We start from the raw sequence: 22141 nt of genomic DNA on the forward strand, positions 1-22141 counted from the left end.
TAATTTAGTTTAAGCCTTTCTTTTTGAAGGACTAGTTTAAGCCCTTCTAATTGTTGGTTCAAGGGGACAATTACCCTTAAAATTTTGATAATTCAATTTAGTTCCTTTTATGCTTTGACCCAAAGGTTATAGCTCTCGCTCTCGAAATTTGACAGCTCTATCTTGATCTTCTAATGTACAGTTTGTCGCTTCACCCTTGAAAAGAGTTAAACTTTAACATTTAGAAACCATGAATTAAATCGAAAAAAGTCTACTCCGGTTTTTTATTTTGTCTATGATTCAATACGTATCGAAATCGAATGAATAATTGGACTCTTGAATAAGTTATAGAAAATTAAAATAGTCACAAAGATATGGCAAGTGGCCAATTTGTTTGCCCGAGTAACTTTGGAAAGTGAAAATTGCCATAAAGATATGTCAGGTCAAGTGGCCAATTTGAATAAACCAACATCTTTCCCGGCTGACTACATTATATCCAAATTCAAATTCAAATTTTAATTTTTAATATAAATTTAAATATAAAAACGTATAAATAATAGATGGAATATATAATGTCTTATTAATGTGTAAATAGGAAAGTAGAGTAAAAAGGGATTATCCTTAATAGCTTATAGCATTAATTATTAAATATGTTGAATTGAAGAGGATTTACCCCGACTGTTTTTATAACCTTCTTCTGCATATATCCTTAAACCCTAAAAAGAATCATTTTTTTTTTCAAAAAATGGGACAAGGACTATACCCTTAAAATTAAAAAAAAATAATTAAAATTAAAATTTGAATGATGATTTAACGAGATCAAAAGATTTAGATTTAAAATCTCACTCACGAATGTTTCAACAAAATTACGTTAATCACCCAAGAAGCTCGTGCGCTATGTTAATTTTATTTTAATTTTCTTTTTGTTAATTTTAAAATAAACATATTTTAAAAATTAATTAAACAAAAAATGAAGCTTAGTTCAGTCTATTCATATAATTATTCTTAAAAAATATAACATTTAATTTTAAAGTTATAAAAAAATCTTAATACATAATGAATAAAAAAATACAATGAGATCATTATTAATAAGCAAAAATATATTTCATGAAAGAGGCAAAAATACCATAGCCGTACACAATATATTACATATTAAAATCCAACGAAACATAATCAATGGTTACTGAAATCAAAATTTAAGATTCGAATCGATTTTTGATTTTCTCGAATTTCTTGCTCAGTGTCGGGTCGGATTCATGGATCCAACTGTACTTCTCCAAGAACTTAGTATTGGCCGTAGATTTCAGAGGATACCGAGTGATACAATCTTCCCACACATTAACATCATCCATGGCGTCCTTCGTCACTTCCCACACACAATTATTGCATTTAAAACCAGCTCCAAGGCTTATCATCAAAACCCTATCACCTTTCTTAAGCCTCTTCCTAGCTTCCATGTAACTCAAGACGTACCATATCCCGGCCGCCGACGTGTTCCCGAACCGATGAAGCGCCATCCGAGTCGGTTCGAGATCGTATTCGTTTAGCCCCAAACTCCGTCCCATTCCGTCGATCACCGCCCTTCCGCCGGGGTGAACGCAAAAGTGTTGGATCCCTGATTTCATGTTCAATGTCGGGGATTTCCCCTTGTGATTATTTCTCGAATGCACGAATGAGACGACCGCGTAGCGGAAAAGTTCTCGTACCGGTAATATCTTCGGGACTAGAACCCGGAGATTCATCGCTACGGCTTTCGCGGCGGCTTTCGGTAAGGTTTTAGTAAGGAAAAAACCACAATAACCCTCGGAATCTTCGATTCGGGTGCAACTTTCGTATGCTTCGTCGCTAGATCCACCGTGGAATCGAACCGAGAGCATCAATTTCATCAAAGCTTTATGTTTCATCGATGTTTTGTTCGTCAACAACAACGAACATCCCCCCAACCGGAACAATATATTCGGGAGCATCATCGATCTTTCTTTGCCGCAATACCAATTAGGGTTCAAAGATTCCGAGCTAACAATGACGGCGAATGAATTCATGTATGTTTTAAACAAATGATGAACGAGATCAACCGCAATAGCACTCGCACTGCACCCCATTCCGGATAGATTAAACACTTTAACATCTTCCCTCATCTTGTACCTATTGATAATCCTTGCCGGCATCGACGGAACCGAAGAAATCATCGAGATAGTAACCACGAGGACATCGATTTCCGAAGGGGAACACCGGTGTTGGCGAAGAGATTATCGAGGGTACCGAAACGATATCGTCGATCTCCGAAAGCGAATCGGAGAGCTTCGGGTTTCTTCGGTGCCGTCGATGACATTTCTTGGACCGTAAGTTTCTTCGCCGATGCCGGCATTCACCATTGCTTGGAGCAGAAACTTGTACTCGTTTAAGCCCAGGTTTTTGTTCCTCAAGATGAGTTTTCCGCAGGTTTCGGTGTCCAGCTTCAAGTCGTCTGGTGCTTTGTAACACTCGTACCCTATAAGGTAACAGCATTGGTTCCTCTTGTGTAGAAATGGCTTACAAATGAAGAAGATGAAGCAGATAAATAATAAAAAAGATGTCGCCATGAAAAGATCCATTGATAATGAGAGGAATGAGAAAGAAAAATTTAAAGCTTTTTGGGAGATTTTCTCTCTCTCTTTTTGTTGACATTGATATTTTAGACTTTGTCCTCTATTTATACTTCAAAAAATCAACCGTTTTTATATACTTTTTCTTAAAAAATTGAACTAATGTGTTATCTATATTTTATTAAATAAATTGTGTATCATATTTATTAAAAAGTTATACATGCACCTGAATTTGAAAATTTGGATACATGATGATGTAATGTTTTAATAAAAAATACATACTAAAATTAAGATATAATATTAAAATTCACTCCTAACTTCTTGATAAATAATTATTTCAATTTTTATGTACTTGGTCCTCATCATTTTATTTTGAGATAAAATAACTCTTGGTTAAATATAAATCATTAATTGATTAATTGTCAACATTCATTGACGTAATAAGTCTCCGATCTCCAAAATAATGACATGACATATATTATGTCATTACTTACTTATACACCTAACATGCACCGCGTCATCGCTTACATATTAAACACCTTATATGTATCACATCATCATTTGAATATATGACACCTGTCACGTCATTTGAATATGTAATATATGTCAAATTATAACATATAATAAGACTTGTCACTCAGATTTCACCCAACCAATAGTCAGTTTACCTCAAAATGAAAATGTTAGAAGTTAAAATATTAAAAATATAGATGTCAAAATGATAATTTTTTTCAGACGTTATGGATATTTTTTCTATACTATACCTAAAATTATTAAATTTAAGTATCAAATATATATCAAATTTATTCATAAAAATACGGGTATTATTATAAAAATGAAAAAACTTAAGGGGTCGTTTGGTTCACGACATAAGATATTACTGAGGGAGTGGAATCCTCATTCCCCTGTTTGGTTGGTCAGTAATCTTATTCCCGGTAATAATTTATTACCAACAGTGGATATTTTGGGGTATATTACCGAGAATGTGATTTCCCTATTCCCTTAGGTATTTTGGATTACCGACGTTTTTAACTAAAGTATCCTTAACTTTTTTTTCTTTAAAAAATATCCTTCTTTTGTCGTTGAATAATAAAAATTCTATGAATGTTAAATTACAAATTTATCCTTAAACTATTTTAGATTTACAAAAAAAATCTATAATTAAAATTTTATATGAAGTTAAAGGGTTAAAATAAAATTTTACTATTTCATTAAACGTATTTATCTTTTCAATTTTGTAAAAAAATTATATAAATTTTATGAATTTAAATTTTTTAAAGAAATATATAAATTAATTATAGTAATATTATAGTAGAATTCAACTTGTTAAAAACAATATATAAGAATGACAATTTGGTAAAATACATTCCAATAATTTTTTTTCTTTAACCGAACACTGTAATCTTACATTCCTGCTAAACCAACTAAACACAAAATACAACATTCCCAGTAATCCTATTATCCGGTAATCTTTTATTTCCACTGATAATCTTACATTCCGTGAACCAAACGCACCCTAAGTATCAAATAGGGTATTGAACCTCATAAAAGTCACTTATCCAACATTGATATATTTATGCATGGAGGACAGACATTTAAAAGGGTTTGAAATAATGGTCAGCAACTTGTAGATGGGAATGGTGTTGAGCAATTAGTATGGCAGGAAGCTGGTAGTTGCATTATGATTCTAGCACATGGGAATAAGTTAACAATTGGAAAATTGGTGTTTGGTTGGAAAGAAAATGAAAAAAAAAACAATATTGGTTTTTTTTTTGTCATCACCATAAGACAGGCTTTAAATTCTGTCAACTTCATTGTCCTTTCATTACATTGTGATTATCGTCGAACTCGAAAGGTTTAAGTCGTATTGAAACATGTACTAGATAAACATTTAATTTTTTATTCAATATTTGTTTAAAAAAATTTCAGTATGTACATTAAATTTGATTATTAATAGAAATATATATAATTGATTATGAATATTTACTTATACTATTATTATTATAGTATGTTAGGTTTAGAGATAAGGATCAAATTAAAAATATATAAAATAGATGACTATTATACTAATCATCTTGGATATATAAATGTCAATTATATTATTGTTCAAGTCAAAATATTGAGTAATTAATACTCTAATAAAAAATTATTGATCTGACCCAATTAAATATGGATTTTAAAATAGAAACCGACCTTATTAAATAAAATGGGAACCGTAAAACTCAGATCAAATGCTCCTTAATTTAGCTTCATGATAAGTCATATTACACTCATAAGAAAATAATTCATATTCAAACTTTAGAAATGCGATTATTTGCAGAGTTATGAACCTCGAATCTAATTCATAAAAGAACAACAAAAATATTTTATTAATACCTAGTAAAATATTATTTAATTAGTAAAAAACTATCATTTTTACACTTGATATGCATATTTTCTTAATATATATATATATATATCATTTTTATTAGATATAATAGAGACTTAAAAAAATATAGATAAAAATTATTATAATAATTATATCTAAATATATAAAGATACATTATACAATTATTTCTTAGAGTCTGCTATTTTTTAACAGAATTCGATTTTCCTTTAAAAAAAAATAGACTCATCCTTGTTTGAACCTAATTTTTTTAATTAAAATTTAATTTTATTAAATTAAATCAAATTAAAACCTAATAAATTTGAGTAAAATATCTATCTCTATATAAAATCGATACGACCAATAAGGATCGATACAGAAAATTACAGGTTCAACCAAAAACTGAAATCTAATAAATTCAGTAACAACTATTAAAGAAAGTTGAGATGTTCTTCGCTTTTCACGTAACACACAAAATCGGCTAATTAATTAGACTTGCTGTCAGCCAATAAAATGCATTCGACAATATCAAAGTAGATTTTCCGGTGGATATTAATATATTGTATTTAATACCCTTTTTATTTATAATATTTCAAAATATATTTCAAAATTCGTAGAAATATAAAACATTCTAAAAATTATTAGTTCATAACAAAATACATGAATATGATTTTTTAAATTATTTTTATATATTTGTATAATCGTATCATATTTGATGTTACCGTATTGTATGACACATTGTGGTATTGTATCATACGCTTCGCTGGTTTTAGCACCTTGTTTGGGATTTCCGTGTAGGGTATATGCATTTAGTTTTTAGAGTTTGAAAGCTGTTGATAATAAATTTTGTTTATATTTAGATAAAAAAAATGACGCAATATTTCTATATAATACTAAAATTATTATATTTTTATTTATTTGTAAATATGAGAATATTATATGATTATACATATACTCAATATTTTTATATATTTTGTAACAATAACAACAGATACAGAGTCATTATATCAATTAAAAAGAAATAAATTATAATTAAAAAATTATCTTTTTTATAATTTCCAAATTAAGATTTTTTATTAATCTAGAATAAATACAAAATAATATTTATTCAAATATAATTTTTAATTATTTGATATTGAATTTTCATACTTTTAACATTCACTGTGTTTAAACTAGAGGTTTCAAAAAATAATAACTTATATATCACTGATCTAGTTTGGTTTATGCAAAGATATATAATTATATATATATATCCGTATATACTTTTTAATAATAAAAAAATCAAGAGATAATGGCCCCCGCCGCCAGGATGAAACATAATTTTGTTTCTTAACAATGATATATTAAAAAAACTAATATCTATACCATATAATTAATGACGAAATTTAAAATATATTAAAAGTATCTATATCATATAATTGAAATGAAACACTATATTTCTTAAATAATGTCAAGTGTTCGAATCCTAACATTTACGTATAGAGCAAACTGAGTTAGGAGGGTCGCCCTCATAATGGGTCTCTACAAAATTCAATATGAATTAGTCGGTCAATAAATCGAATATCATCAATTAATTCAAAAAAAGTATATTATATAGAAAATCTATGATTGAATAGATATTGAGTTGATTTTGGGTTATAAGTCAACTGACACCAATTCAATTGAGAACAAAATAAAACTCTTTTTATTAACAGTAATTAATATTAGTTTAAAATATATACTTTTACTTTTGTTTAATTTTTAAATAAAACGATTAAAATTTATTATTTTAAATCAAATTAAAATAAATATATATTATACTTAAAAAATATTTTTTAAAAATATTTATAAATATATATTTTACATAAAAAGATATTTATCTATCCATTTAATATGAAAAAAGTTTAAAGAAATATATATATATATATATATTATACTCATCCATTATGTATAAGAACGTCTTTTTCTTTTCTATTTTCCTTTTATTTTAATTAAAGAAATCGGGTAAATAGTTAGAAAGATAGACTTTTACTAGTTGTTCATAGTGGGCAGCCAATAAAAACCAAGACAAAAACATTGTAGACTTTCCGATGGATATTGCATTTAATGCACATTTGAACATTGAAGCACGGGATCGTGTGAAGCACGACAAAAAATGAACATGGGTATTTTAAGGGTGAGTATGGGATTTAAATTGAACTATTTTAATTTTATAGGACCAGGTTTATTTTGAGAAAATAAAATTTATTTAAGATTAGGATAAAAAGATAACTTTTCACTTCAACATTTCCTAGAAATCTGCTATGTGTGCTTCATCTCGCCTAAAAGTTGTCCTCGATATAACTTTGTCAAAGAATGCGATCCTACTCAAGAAACATGCTGGATCCGTATCTTCTAATCTCATTGAATCATCATGCGAGTTCTGTTCTCTAAATTGGATTCAAACCACGGCTTGACTGGGAGAGTTGCGCACGGTTTTTTTTTTACCATAAGCAATTCGACTTTTTTTAATTTAAGCGGAAAGTCACGGCATGCGAGAGAATGGTCATTGATCAATATTTTTAGAGAAGTAAGGCCTGGGAATCTAATGAAGAAGCCGAAAAGGAAGAAAGAGAAACACCACACACTCATAATTGAAGGGATTATAGTGGTTACGTCTAATGATTTTAGGTATAGGGTTATTAGTTATTTATAGGCTGACATATTAAATAGATATGATATTTGGATATTTGGATTTTGCACTTGCAAGTTGTTCAAACATATCAACGGTTTTGTATTAAGGGTATGTTAGCACATTGTAGTTTATTTAAGAGATTGTCGGTGACTTTGATGAAACAAAATATATAATCTCTAGAGAAGAGGTCTACGAAGATATAATAATTTTTATAGTGAATTCTCTTATCTTACTTATAGATATGGATAAGGCTGTAAATGATACGAGACAGATCGCGAGTTACTCGAGATCGACTCGATCAAGGCTCGATAAATACTCTGATCGTATGGACTCGCTCGAGCTCGACTCGATTTCTTAACGAGCCGAAATGAGCTACTCGATATTCGACTCGAAAAGCTCGTGAGCAGCTCGAAAAAAATTTATATTTTTAAAAATTACATTATAAAAAAATTATTGATATTAAAAATTCTATAATACAACTATTCTCATATTTTAATTTTTTTAATTAAACAACTCAAGTCCAATTGTTACGTTGTATATTACTAAAAGAAAAATAAAAGCTCATTTAATTAACCACATGTTGATTACACCCTACACCCTAAACTCTAATCTCTAAACTCTAAACTCTAAACCTAAACCTAAACCCCAAACTCAAACCATAAACACTAAACCTAAGCCCTAAACCCTTAATCTAATCACGTGATAAGGTTCTAAAAGAAAAATAAAAGCTCATTTAATTAAGCACATGTTAGATTATACCCCTAAACCTAAACCCTAAACTATAATCTCCAAACCCAAACTCAAACCCAAACCCCAAACCATAAGCACTAAGCCTAAGTCCTAAACCCTTAATCTAATTATGTAATAGGGTACTAAAAGAAAATAAAGCTCGTTTAATTAAGCTCATTTAATTAAACCATGTTAGATTACACCCTAAACCCTAAATTATAAACTTTAAACTCTAATTATAAACCTTAAACTCAACCCCAAAACCAAATCATAAACCATAAGCCTTAAACCCTAACACTTAATCCGATTATGTGATCGGGGTTAAGTTATGCACATGAAGGTAGCATACAAATTATGCAAAATGAAATTAATGAAATTAACAAGGGTTTATATGTAAATAAACTAATAAATCACACTGGTCAAATCAATCAATAGGTTCATTATCAAAACAAACGGTGATCAAAACATAAAATAAAAATAAATTAACAACCCTAATCATAAAAACATAAACATTGATTAATGACGAAATCAGAAGATTACAAATATAACAGGTCCTAAAATGCTAATAATTCATTTTGGTGTTGATTAAAGTTACGTCGTTTTGGTCGTTGGAATATATTGGAAATTAGGGTGAAACGCTTAACCTAAATCATTTCCTCATCTATCCTCTTGATTAATGACGAAATCAGAAGATTACAAATATAACAGGTCCTAAAATGCTAATAATTCGTTTTGGTGCTGATTAAAGTTACGTCGTTTTGGTCGTTGGAATATATTGGAAGATTAGGGTGAAACGCTTAACCTAAATCATTTCCTCATCTCTCCTCAACGAGACACAACCCGCCGCTCTCTCATCTCCCTACCTTCTATCATTTTTCCTCGCTCAACCCTAACAGAGACCCACAGCCACCGTGGCTTCAGCCGCCTAGTGCTCCGATGTGGAACTTAAACTTCACCTAAGCAGATTCCGATGACAACCTTCATAAAAACATCCCCAAAACCTTAAACTTAAACCTAGAATACCCTCGTAAATACCCAGCTTCACCACCCCGTAGCCCTGCCATACCATGGCCACAGCAGCCTTCGCCGTCCCAACGGGCTCCGATGAAGAGCCCTAACGCCTGGACCACTCTTTTCTCACTGGCCTAGGCAAGAAACCCAAACTTACTGAACCTCTCCTTTCCCCCCACAAACCCCAACAGCTAACCTAGAAAACCCCTCAAATACCTAAACCCCGATTTGAATCCCACATGCACGACTGGAAAACCGTAAAAGATGAAGGGTTACCTTTCCCTAGATGAGATAGTGGTTCCTAGCAAAGGCGACGATAGGTTATGGGTTAGAAAAGTAAGTTTTCTGTTCTGATCTTGACTCATATTTGGGTCTCAAGATTACAGTTCCGTTCTGATCTATTGATTTCCATTTATATCCCTTTGAGTTCATATTCTGCTGTTTAACCTTTCATTTTTCTCTTTGGGTGGGTTCCTGCTTCTCATTAATGTTACATTACCTGAACAGGGAAGATTTATTAGCCATTGCAGAAGATCAACCCTTCCGATTCCCTGCCACATTCACATTTGTTGTCATATCATTTTCAGGTAATGCATTAACCTGGTTGCTTCATTTATATTTGTGTTGTATTGAACAAGAACTTAAGCACAGCATATTATTTCACCTGCAGTATTAGATAGCATAAGGAAGGGCATTGATCCTCGGTTGACATAACTGAGATTGCAAAACTGGAGTGTGGTTTTATCTCCTTAAGATCCTTATAATTTTTACTTACTTTATTATGGTTTAGTCATTCATTTTTTCTGTATATCTGATTATATTGCTCTTTATTGCTTCTAGCTATGCACTGGAGTTGTTAAGATTCCTGAAGCTGGGGTTGAAGTTGCCTTGAAGGTAATGTTCTAATCTTCGATTCTAGATTTGAGTTGTATTTTTCATGATAAAGTTCCATTTTCATGAAACCTACATAAATATTTCAGGACTTCAGAAAGAGATGGGACAAATAGAGTTGAGATGCTTGCTAAAACCATCCAAAGATTGGTAGGTTCGAGATTCCTTCTATAATATCTTCTGAAAGGTTAAAATAGTTGTCGTGTTAAATTGTTGTTGCAAAATGCTGTATATTACAGGAATAAGGTGATCTGAAGCTTAGAGTGCGGACTTTGGGAGCTGAAAGGGCTTTCCAACGTGTTGCTGCTGTTCAGAAGACAGTAGGAAGTGTGAGTTAAATTTTATAATTATATATAATTTTTTTTCTTTTTGTCTAATTTAATATTTCATATATGTTTTTAACCATGAAACCATTTAAAATTCCTTTTACAGTTATTTTGCACTATTGAATTATTGTCTTTCCCACATTTCCAAGTGAATGCAAGAAGTTTCTGTTCTTTGGGTAACAATAAGTTCTCATATATGCGAGTAAAGCTAACTGGTTGACATGTTGCAATCTTTTGTTAGTAAACTTGACATGTTGCTGCCATCTTTGTAAGTAAGCTTAACTGGTTGAAATCATTTTTGTATTATTTTTTAAGTAAATATGCATCTATCATGATATTGTTATCTTTTGTAAGGAAATAGTGTCATCTTGTATAAATTTGGATATGTTGTCATATTTGTTATCTTTTTATAAATTTAGATGTGTTGTTATGTTTTGTAAACTTTCAATACATTTTAAGTTTTAAAAACTTCAAAGCTTATATTAATTATCTTAAATTTCCTGTAATTGTATTTTTATCTTTTAGATTTTTTATAGTTCATACATTCATATTATAATGTAGTGGTGATGGTTGATTAAAGGGAAAATTATTTATATTTTAAATGTAATATAAGATTTTTGTAGGTTCAAATTCGAGTTGAGTTCGAGCTTGAATCGAGTTCGAGCTTGAATCGAGCTCAAAATCGAGCTTCAATCGAGCTCTTGAATTTTTTTTGAGTTCGAGCCTTTTGAGTTCGAGTCGAGTTTCAATATTTTCTTTCGAGTTCAAGTCGAGCTTGAAAATTTTAGGCTAGCGAGTTTTTGAGTCGAGTCGAGCCTACATTAAAGTTTTCAAATTCGAGTCGAGCTCGACAATACTCGAGCTCGACTCGGCTCGTTTACACCCCTAGATGTGGACAATGTTAAATCACAGTAAAAAAAATTCGTGTGTAATTTTATATATATATTACTTTAATTATTTTTCTACTTACAAATTTTTAATATATATCGTATTCAAAATTACGAAATTGGAATTAGACTAATCATAATTCAAAATATTTAGGCAACTATGAAAAGTTTTATAAGCTAATGTGGTTGTCACACTCGTAACAGGCAGGTATACATTGTATGCAATAATTAATAATCTAATTTCTATTAACGCAACAATGAACCCATAACAAAAGGCATCTTTGTAGGTCAATATTATGAATATTCGTTCCGATTCTAAAAATTATTTATTTGCAAGAATTAATCGTTTTAGTGGTTAAAGGACTAATTGTTATCATTAGAAGTCTTGAATTGAGCAACAATAATTGCATGGTATTGAGCGTTCATTGTCAAATTGTTAGAACAAATATTACCACTTGTAATCATTCTAGATTAATAAAAAATATTTATTTTCAAATAAAATCTATTAATTAATCTTTAATTTTATGATAAACTACGTAGTTAGTACTTAAACTATTATTGATCTGTTTTAGTACATAACCTTTTAATTTTTAAAAAAAAAACTATATTTAACGTTTAATTTTATTTTATTTTAGTACCCGCCGTTAAAACTTAATGTGTTTAATACCCAAACTATTAGTTTTGATCTGTTTTACTGTCTAACTTTCAATCTTTTCAAAACTTAACATTAAATTTTGAACGAGAATACTAAAATGACAAAAAAAAAATTTAGGTATGATTTTGAAAAAAATAGAAATTTATTTACTAAAATGGATTAAAACTAAATTAGGTATTAAATGTGTAATTCACCCTAAATTTTAAGGGTAACTTTAACATCAAATCACTTAAAAAAAGGTAAAGTTAGAAATATGTCACTCAATTATACTATATATAAACATATATAACCGGTGGTTAAATATTATAAGAAATATGATGTGTGATTTGCACAAATTAAGTGGTCTTCGTGATAAATATATTATTGTTATTTCTTGATGATTCGGGTTGAGTACCATAGATGTCAGGGGTGTGAACGTTTAATGTCGAAAAGTTGAGAGTTATATTTAAACAAATATTGTATTGTACTTACCAGATTAATAAAAAAAATAGCGATGTGATATGGTACAAGAATAATTTAGTCCTCAAAATTTATAGTCTATCAATTTGATCCTAATTCAAAACAATTTAATAAATTAATCATTCTTATTTAAATATTTTATAATTTTGGTCTTTGTTATGATCTTAATTGCGTGTTGTTCCACTATAAATTATATTACTTTCTTGTTTTTTTTTTTGTATAATGATAGTTTAACATTAATTTTTTTGCTCCTTTATGATAGAATATAATTGTCCACCCAATAGATTTGATAGTATTGCACCCGGACTAAATTGATAGAACTTTTAAATATAATGGTTAAATTTATTGAATTATTTCTAATTAGAATAAAATTAATAGAATGTATATGTATTGAAAGGGAAACGATTACTACACTATGCTTGCATTGACGTTCGTTTCATTTTAACAATGAAGTGATATATTTGTTGAATTATATTATTCACCTTGATCATCTCCTTGCTCGATACATCATGTTAGGCTCATGAGAAACTCTTTCAAAAGTTATGGTATCACCTAAACCTTCAAATTTCTTAAACTCCAACATACATCGTCCATCGTCAAATGACCTTCTTCTTACAATATGTTATTTATCTCACCAATAATAGTCTCTCCACCTTCAAATCATTGAACGGATCTTCAAATCATTGAGAAGCCCAAAACTTAAAATAGGTTTATTTTTTATTAATAAATTGGTTCGTTTGAAATCTTTTAAAATTATATAACATGTGATGTAATTTACTCGCTAAGAACATTATTAAAATGTTCACAAAATTATCTTCTAACATCCATTTATTTATAAATTAATTAGATGACTTATTTTCCACTTTTTAAAATTAATTCAATAGTAACCTTAGTTTAATAACTTGTGATGTAATTCATCCTATATATAATATTTATTTACAAACAAAGAAACTAGTCCAATTAAATTACACTGTTAAACCTTAAACAGAAAGATCAGAAAACATGAAATCCTAAATTGATAAAAAGAAAGAAAACAAGTGGTGGTTAGGTCAAACCAAAGCAATTAAAATAAGCTTAGTCACATACATGTACCATGTAAATAATATGGTATTTATTGTGGGGTGTTTGTAGACACTTTGCTTAAATCTAAGCATTGGAAATGGGCGTTGTCGCACCATTTGTAGTGTCAATCTGAGTTTGTTCCTTTGTGTCGTCGGTTGAATCTGACGACATCTTCATCTCTGCTTTTTTCCCACAAGACCATGTAAAGCCCCACAACTATGACGATTGCTCCAATAACCTGCAAATGCCATTTCATTAGTGGGCTAATACCAAAATTTCTCAATTATCGGTTCCAATTTATGTGATTATGAAATATCAATTGCAAAATTATATGTTCATAATATTAATTTATGTGATTATGAAATATCAATTGCAAAATATTGTAGACACTAATTTTCGTCGACATATTTTTTTTCCTTTATATGTACCTACATATTTATATATACATATTGTGAAACTACGTATAAATATAGTTTTTAATAGTTTTTAAAACTATAAATATAGTTTTAAAAAAAATATTTTAAAAATATATATATATAATTTTTAAAATCATTTTGAAAAATATATATATATAGTTTTTGAAAACATTTTTAAAAACATATATTATAGTTTTGAAAACATTTTTTTGAAAACATATATATTTATAGTTTTTGAAGATATTTTTGAAACCATATATATATATAGTTTTTAAAACCATTTTTGAAAAATATATAATAGTTTTAAATCATTTTGAAATTATATAATATAGTTGAAACATATAATATAGTTTTAAAACGTTTTTGAAAACTATAACGTATAGTTTTAAAACATTTTTAAAATTATATAGTATATGGTTTTGAAAATATTTTTGAAATATATATAGTTTTAAAACATTTTTTAAATATATTATATAGTTTTATTTTTTTTTTATTTTATTATATTATTACTCGTTTATTTATTTATTTATTATTTTAGGTCTATCATTAAGGTCCATCAGTCCAAGATTAGGGCCTGAACCAACCCGTAAAGGTTTAGGGTTCTATCATTAAGTCCAGCGCCGCATGAATCATAACCGTCAGATCGAGATGGGATCAATGGTCAGGATTGCAAAATAACAAGGGTTGTCTAACCCTTAAATGCGCAGCCAGATCCAGACCGTTGGATCTGACCCAATCCAACGGTCGAGATCAAATCCGGGAAGGTACCAGAAGCCTCAACGCCACCACACACCGTCACCGAGATTTTCGACCGAGGAGATCGGACTGACCCATCCCGAAATCCCCGGCCAACCAACCGTTGAGCACCGTGACAATCGGAACCAACAGGCCACCGGTGGGGTATAAATACTCCCACCAAGCCACTGCCAAAAGGGGGGGATCACATGAAAATTTCAAAAAATAGAAAGAAACATTTGTATTTTTTCTAAAAGGGGGATTTACCAGAGATTAGGCACACACGAAATTACGAGCAAATACAGAAGCAAATACGCTCAATATTGTATCCGAGATATATACGAAATACATAAAGCATTCGAGGCGTTTTGTAAGAGCTTTTCGGAAAAAAATAAAGAAATGTATATTTTTACCTTTTCGTTTGTTAGTTTACCCTTTGTATGTTGGTTGTGGCTTGAGAGTTGGCTCGGAAAGGAACAAAAAACACCGATCGAAGAACCCATATCCATCATCAGTGTGAAAAAAACGCGTCAAAGCGTGTTTTTTCTCTCTCCTTCGGCAACCGGCCGTGACGGCCGACATGGTGGAACTCATTTCGGTTGAAGCTCCTGAAAGTTTCACTTTGTTATTCTCTGTGCGAAACGAAAGAGATAAAAAAAAATAAAAGGGTGAGGTGAAAGCGGATATCGTCCTTAGTCTGAACATTATTCACGTAGAGAAAGTACACTATCGCGTGGGATCCAGCTGTGTTGTTTATATTAAGCCGTACGACTACTCTTTCGTCCTTGGTCTTCCTTACGCTTGGCAGAAGTGGCAGAAGAGCGCGGCTCGAGACTGCTATTTTAATTCAAAGTGAAAGGCAAGCAGAAATTTAACCACTGGGCATTTATGTTTCATTTTTTATTTTATCTTTTTTATCATTATATCATTTCAACTCACTTTTATTTATTTGCGCGGACGCTTTTACAATTCAAAATGAAAAGCAAGCACATGTGCGTTTATGTTTCATTTTTGTCATTTATTATGTACATTTACTTTTATTTATTTATTTGTTTTATTACTATTATATTAATGATTTTTATTATTATTCCTTTTTTATATTTTTATTTTTATTTTTATAATCTAACGTTTTTGACTTTTTAGGGGTAATTCCAATTGATCAAAGGTAGATAACTCGATCGAATGTTTTAAATTTTAATTTAAATTTAAATTTTTCGCAAATAAAGACAACCGGCAAATTAATTGGCACCGAAAGGGCGGTTCAAGGGTGTTATCATTCCTTGACCGTAACCGACTCCCGAACCCGATTCACTTCTGGTAAAACGCAGATCAGGTAAGATGGTGTCCGACCTACCTAAATTTGTTTTAAAATGATCGATGGCGACTCTAACCCAATTCATTCAAGTCGAAACCCAATTTCGAGGCCCCAACCGAAAGACGGTTACGACATATATGTTCATAAATTTATTATTTATTTATTAATAACGTACATACATCCTATAGATATAACCGTTTGAACTAGGGTTACAATAAAGATTATTGAATCATAACAAAAGCTACTTTTTTTCTCCACTTTGCTTTTCCAAGTGTTTGAAAACCAGAAGAACGATTTTAGTATGCGGATTACGTACCTTCCTAAGTACATTATCTCAGAAAAGATAAAGGAACTCATAATGGCAACGAGAACCATTGTCAAAGGATTAAATGAAGCATAAAGACTGTCCCTTTGCTAGTATAACCATTGATCCTATATAATAGCAACCCCAGAACATATAATTCCCTGCAATAATAGTAATAAAACCCTCAAACGCGACGTGACAATTAATTTTTATGGTTCAGGGTTTAAGATTTTCGTACGCTGTAAATTGCGGCCAAGAGTTTAGAATCCCAATGAATGGCCCAAGCAGCAGCATAGCCTCTTTCCATTACCAAGGCAACAATGGCACCTTCAATGTGCCCATAAAGCAACCAATGTTGTTAAAGATAGCTCGGCAGGGTACGATTTTAGGGTGATGGTCTACACAAAGATAACATAGTTTTAACTCATAAAACCCGTGTTGAATTCGATTTTCCATTTAGCTCAAATCTATATTACTCAGTTTTTTTTTTTTTGGGGGGGGGGGGGGGAATAGGAGTAATATAAATTTGAATGAGCAAATAAAACGTGGGAATTTTAATTTCAATGGATTTCCGTTAACTTGTGGCTGTAGTTTAGTGGTAGAATTCCACGTTGTGGCCGTGGAGACCTGGGCTCGAATCCCAGCAGCCACATTAGTAATTTTTCCCTCTTTTCGGTACATAAAACGCTGACGTTTTTCTTCCAGAGTGTACAATTCAAAGTCTTCGAAGTCGATAAATAGGGCTCCTTCACCGTCAGTGTTCTGTTTCGCTCGTTCTTTCCAGCGATCTCAACAGTTTCTTCAGCTCTTTGGCTTTGCCTCGCGTCGCCTGCAGCCGTCAAGGTACCCCATTGTTCTTCTCATGATCAACGTATCAATGTATCTCCAATTTAGTCGGGATCGGATCATCGGTTTCTTTTCCATTCACATTGGCCGATAAATTTCTTTGTTTTTCGTGGTATTTCGGTTCGTTCTTTCTAATATTCCAGTTTTCATTATCTTACATTGTTCTTAATTGCGGTTTGGTTATAAACTGAAAACTGAATGATTTCTAGTAATAAGTGATCGCATAGACTCTGGATCTGGGGTTTGAACATATTACTTTTTCAATTCGTCATTTGTTGGATGTTTATCATAATACAAGAAAGGACGAGCCTATGTTTCGTTCTCATAATTAACATTTTGGTTATATAAGATGAAACTGAATGATTTCCTGTTCTTCCATTAACCCATTTTGGTTAATCATGATCAATTTAAGCCCATGTGTTGCGTTCTCAAAATTCACATCTAAAATGAAATCCTGATATTTAAATTCTAGCCAAACATAGCTAACATTTTCTTCTATGTTGCTTAGGTTTTCCTAGTAACATAGAAATTTCGAGTGTATTCTTATATCCAACACTCATATCGAATAATGTAGACAATTGGTACTTTGAAACCTTTTTTGAGATTATTCATTGGCAAAATTTGGGATCATTGGCATATACTCGAACAATGTTAAAGGATTTCCTTCTAATATTTTTGAAAATGTTTTAAAAAATTGAAATGCTCATATAGGATGTATTCTGTACCCGAGATTGTTATCGAGTAATTTAGATATTTAGAGTATATACTTGTGTCCGACACTCGCAGGGAAAAACATGGATGGAATTTGAACTTTGAAGCTTCCTTCGGACTAGGGATTCATTGGGAAATATTTTTGATTTGCCTACGGATTTGAGGTGATTTTTATGTGTTTGATGCAGATGATTGATGATGAGCTGGGGTTTCTTGCCAATTTCTAGGCATTTTAATATTTGCGCTGGTTATTGCTTATCATTATGTACGGCCGACTCAAAGTGAAGGGAACTGAAAAAGGGTATGCATAATTTATGGAACCTTTAGATAAGAACTTATAGATTTTTCTGGAATGTTACTAAATATTGGCATTTAGTTGAATTTTCTTTAAGATTATAGCATATAACCATTGTTCCCAGTGGCATTTCGTGATTTTTTGTTATTTATTTTATCAATTTTTTTCTCAATGGCTTCGTGCTCGAATATGAGTCGGGAGTCTCGGTAATCAAACTTATCGCAGCAGTTACACTTTGTTCCTTCTTCCATCCCCACCAAGAGACCATAGCACTTGCTAAGGCACTGCCTGGCTACGAGGGCATAGTGGTTGAAGTTATGGGTAACAATAACCGGTACCTACCGTCCTCAAGTTGTGATTTGTTGCTTATGGTACCACACTTTAGATTTCAGGTTCTAAATTAACTCTCCTTCTGAACACTAGTCAATGGTATTGGTAGCTACTGGTAATTGTTTCCAACAATGTTAGACCACCATGTCTGGCAGTCCCTTAACCAAGTGCTCGATAGTTTATTGGTGGTGAAAGAGCACTGTTTCATGGGGCTGAATACGATTAGAGTCTAGAGCACTACATTAGGGGGGGGGGGGGGGAAGCCTTATTCCACAGCTGCTGTTACTGGATCATTGAGATGGCCTGAAAATGGGTAGTTGTAGGAAAAGTCTGATTGGATTGCGGATGAAATTCAGAAGGGAAAAAAGACAATGAAACTATAGAACTTTAACAAGTTAGAGGGACGAAAATGGTAATAATAAGTTCCCATGACTGTGTTGCAATGTATGCTGTTGGGTTTCAGTTCTGGAAACATGCGTCTTTAAGTATTTAGAGTAGTCTACTTAAAGCTTCCTTCGGGACTAGGGATTCATTGGGAAATATTTTTGATTTGCCTACGGATTTGAGGTGATTTTTGTGTTTGATGCAGATGATTGATGATGAGCAGCTGGGGTTTCTTGCCAATTTCTAGGCATTTTAATATTTGCGCTGGTTATTGCTTATCATTATGTGACGGACCAAAGTATGAAGGGAACTGAAAAAAGGGTATGCATAATTTATGGAACCTTTAGATAAGAACTTATAGATTTTACTTCTGGAATGTTACTAAATATTGGCATTTAGTTGAATTTTCTTTAAGATTTATAGCATATAACCATTGTTCCCAGTGGCATTTCGTGATTTTTTGTTATTTATTTTATCAATTTTTTTCTCAATGGCTTCGTGCTCGAATATGAGTCGGGAGTCTCGGTAATCAAACTTATCGCAGCAGTTACACTTTGTTCCTTCTTCCATCCCCACCAAGAGACCATAGCACTTGCTAAGGCACTGCCTGGCTACGAGGGCATAGTGGTTGAAGTTATGGGTAACAATAACCGGTACCTACCGTCCTCAAGTTGTGATTTGTTGCTTATGGTACCACACTTTAGATTTCAGGTTCTAAATTAACTCTCCTTTCTGAACACTAGTCAATGGTATTGGTAGCTACTGGTAATTGTTTCCAACAATGTTAGACCACCATGTCTGGCAGTCCCTTAACCAAGTGCTCGATAGTTTATTGGTGGTGAAAGAGCACTGTTTCATGGGGCTGAATACGATTAGAGTCTAGAGCACTACATTAAGGGGGGGGGGGGAAGCCTTATTCCACAGCTGCTGTTACTGGATCATTGAGATGGCCTGAAAATGGGTAGTTGTAGGAAAAGTCTGATTGGATTGCGGATGAAATTCAGAAGGGAAAAAAGACAATGAAACTATAGAACTTTAACAAGTTAGAGGGACGAAAATGGTAATAATAAGTTCTCCATGACTGTGTTGCAATGTATGCTGTTGGGTTTTCAGTTCTGGAAAACATGCGTCTTTAAAGTATTTAGAGTAGTCTACTTATTTAGTCACCCACCCAACTATCATTTTGGTTCTGTTGTGGTCAATTTTTTTTTTCAAAATCATCACTATCATTAAATTTTGATTTCATTTTAGTCACCAGTCGTTAAAAAATTAATGGTGTTTTTTATGTGTCATCATAAGGTAATATCATGTCATCATTAAAAATAATAATAAAATTCAGGCCAACAGTTTTGTGAATCTTTTAAAGATGGATAACTAAAATGAAATTAAAATGTGAAGTTAATGATACTTTAAAAAATAATAGTTGGATGATCAAAATAGAATCAAAGTGATAGTTTGATAACTAAATATAAAATTTACCCAAGAATTTATTATAAAATGTCTTAACTGTCTACGTATTCAAATCTCCTCAAACTCAATTGATTTGAATATAAAACAATTTTTATCTAAAACGTTTGCTACAAATTGATTTTAACTCAAAATTTTAAATCTTATATTTAGCATATCAAAATTTACTGGGTTTTTTTGGTACAATACCCCAAGCGGATCAATTATTTATGTTATTGGGCCTCTCAAATTTTTATTTTGAAAATTACGACAATTGCTACAGTGTACATAGTGACAACACGACAATTGCTACAGTATATATATATTAAACTCGAATATTATTTTTAAATGGTTCCTGAGTAGTGGGCCTTATGTAGGTCATTATTTAATTGTCATTAATATGACTCATCATGCCAATTAACTAGTAAATTTAAAAATTAATTTTTAAAAAATGAGAAAATAAAAATTATAATTATAATTATATTTTTTAAAAAATAGATGGAACTCGTCAACATGCAAAAGGGGCAACGGTCAGTCACTTATAACTCGTCACTTCAAAGTGACTAGTTCAACCGAAAATTTAAAATTTCTAACTGTTTATAGACGTTGAGGGTAAGGCTATAAATAGGAGTTTGGGGTTTTTGTTTCTCACCAAACCCTAAATCTAAAAAAATGAAAAAATATATAATATTTTGTGTGAAAATCTCGAAAAATGACAACTCTAGAATATATGTTGCACTTAGATAACGCCCATGTTTCGTCGATCCAACGTCATCCGGATGATGAATGGAATATTCGTAAGCGATGATGACATATAAAGAGTTGCATCAACGAATGTTGATATATCTACAACAATTTGGTCTATTTTCGACCATATTTGTACGTGGCTTCAAGCTGTACACGTTCCATTTGTCGAGTGTTGAAGTGATAATTACTTTGGAAGACATTGCTTACCAACTCAGTGTTTTTGTGAATGGAGCCCCCGTGATGAGCCAAAACATTTACGACCCCATGACGTTGTTCTACGAAGTTTTGGGAAAATGGTCACCATCTGACGTCATCGAGGGGTATCAGGTATGGATAACATGGTTGGAATTCGAATTCCAAGTGACATCCTAACCAAGGCGGAGGTTATTTTTGCGTCCCAGACATTTCTTCTCCAAGTGATCGGAAGGGTATTATTACCAGATAAATTCGGTAATTTGGCGCATACTCAGTATCTGTAATATTTACGAGACTTCATTGTGTGTCGTAATACCAGTGGGGCTCGGCGATTCTAGCCTTTTTTGTATCGAGAGCTTGCAAGGTTGCAATTATCCAGCCAAGTCGAAAAGTCGATGTAGCATGTTGTCTAATACTACTACAATTGTGGGCTTGGTATCGATTCTTGTTTTTTATGCCAATTACATTAGCTCCAGTCAAGTTTTCGCTGGATGCAAGTAATTGTTTAACTTTATTTATTTAACCTTTTTTTAAATTTCATAAATTTAATTATTTTTTATTTGTTTATAATATTTTTTTTTTAAATATTTTAGATGATGTCATAAAATATCCGAGACGAAGTTGGCGTGTGCCACTGCATGAGACTATGGATCAGGTTTGACATTGTCGGTCGATATACCGTGTGACATAGATATTTTTTTTTTTTTTTAACTTTATATATATACTAACTTTTATATTTAATATTTACAGTTTCTTAGCTTTCGTATGTTGACGAGGAGATCAATCAGTATTGTTGGCGCGATTTTTTAAGGTGT

General features: G+C 31.5%; 1 non-coding gene and 1 pseudogene across 1 annotated transcript; one reads left to right on the plus strand and one right to left on the minus strand.

Annotated features, from left to right (window-relative positions):
- Positions 1-1129: 1129 nt before the first annotated feature.
- LOC120196194 lies at positions 1130-2620 on the minus strand (annotated as a pseudogene).
- A 14333-nt stretch (positions 2621-16953) lies between these two features.
- TRNAH-GUG lies at positions 16954-17024 on the plus strand. The gene has a single exon. It is a non-coding gene; the product is annotated as a tRNA-His (tRNA).
- Positions 17025-22141: the final 5117 nt, after the last annotated feature.

This window comes from Hibiscus syriacus, unplaced genomic scaffold (genome assembly GCF_006381635.1).
Source record: "Hibiscus syriacus cultivar Baekdansim isolate YM2019G1 unplaced genomic scaffold, ASM638163v2 tig00117027_pilon, whole genome shotgun sequence".
Taxonomy (NCBI): domain Eukaryota; kingdom Viridiplantae; phylum Streptophyta; class Magnoliopsida; order Malvales; family Malvaceae; genus Hibiscus; species Hibiscus syriacus.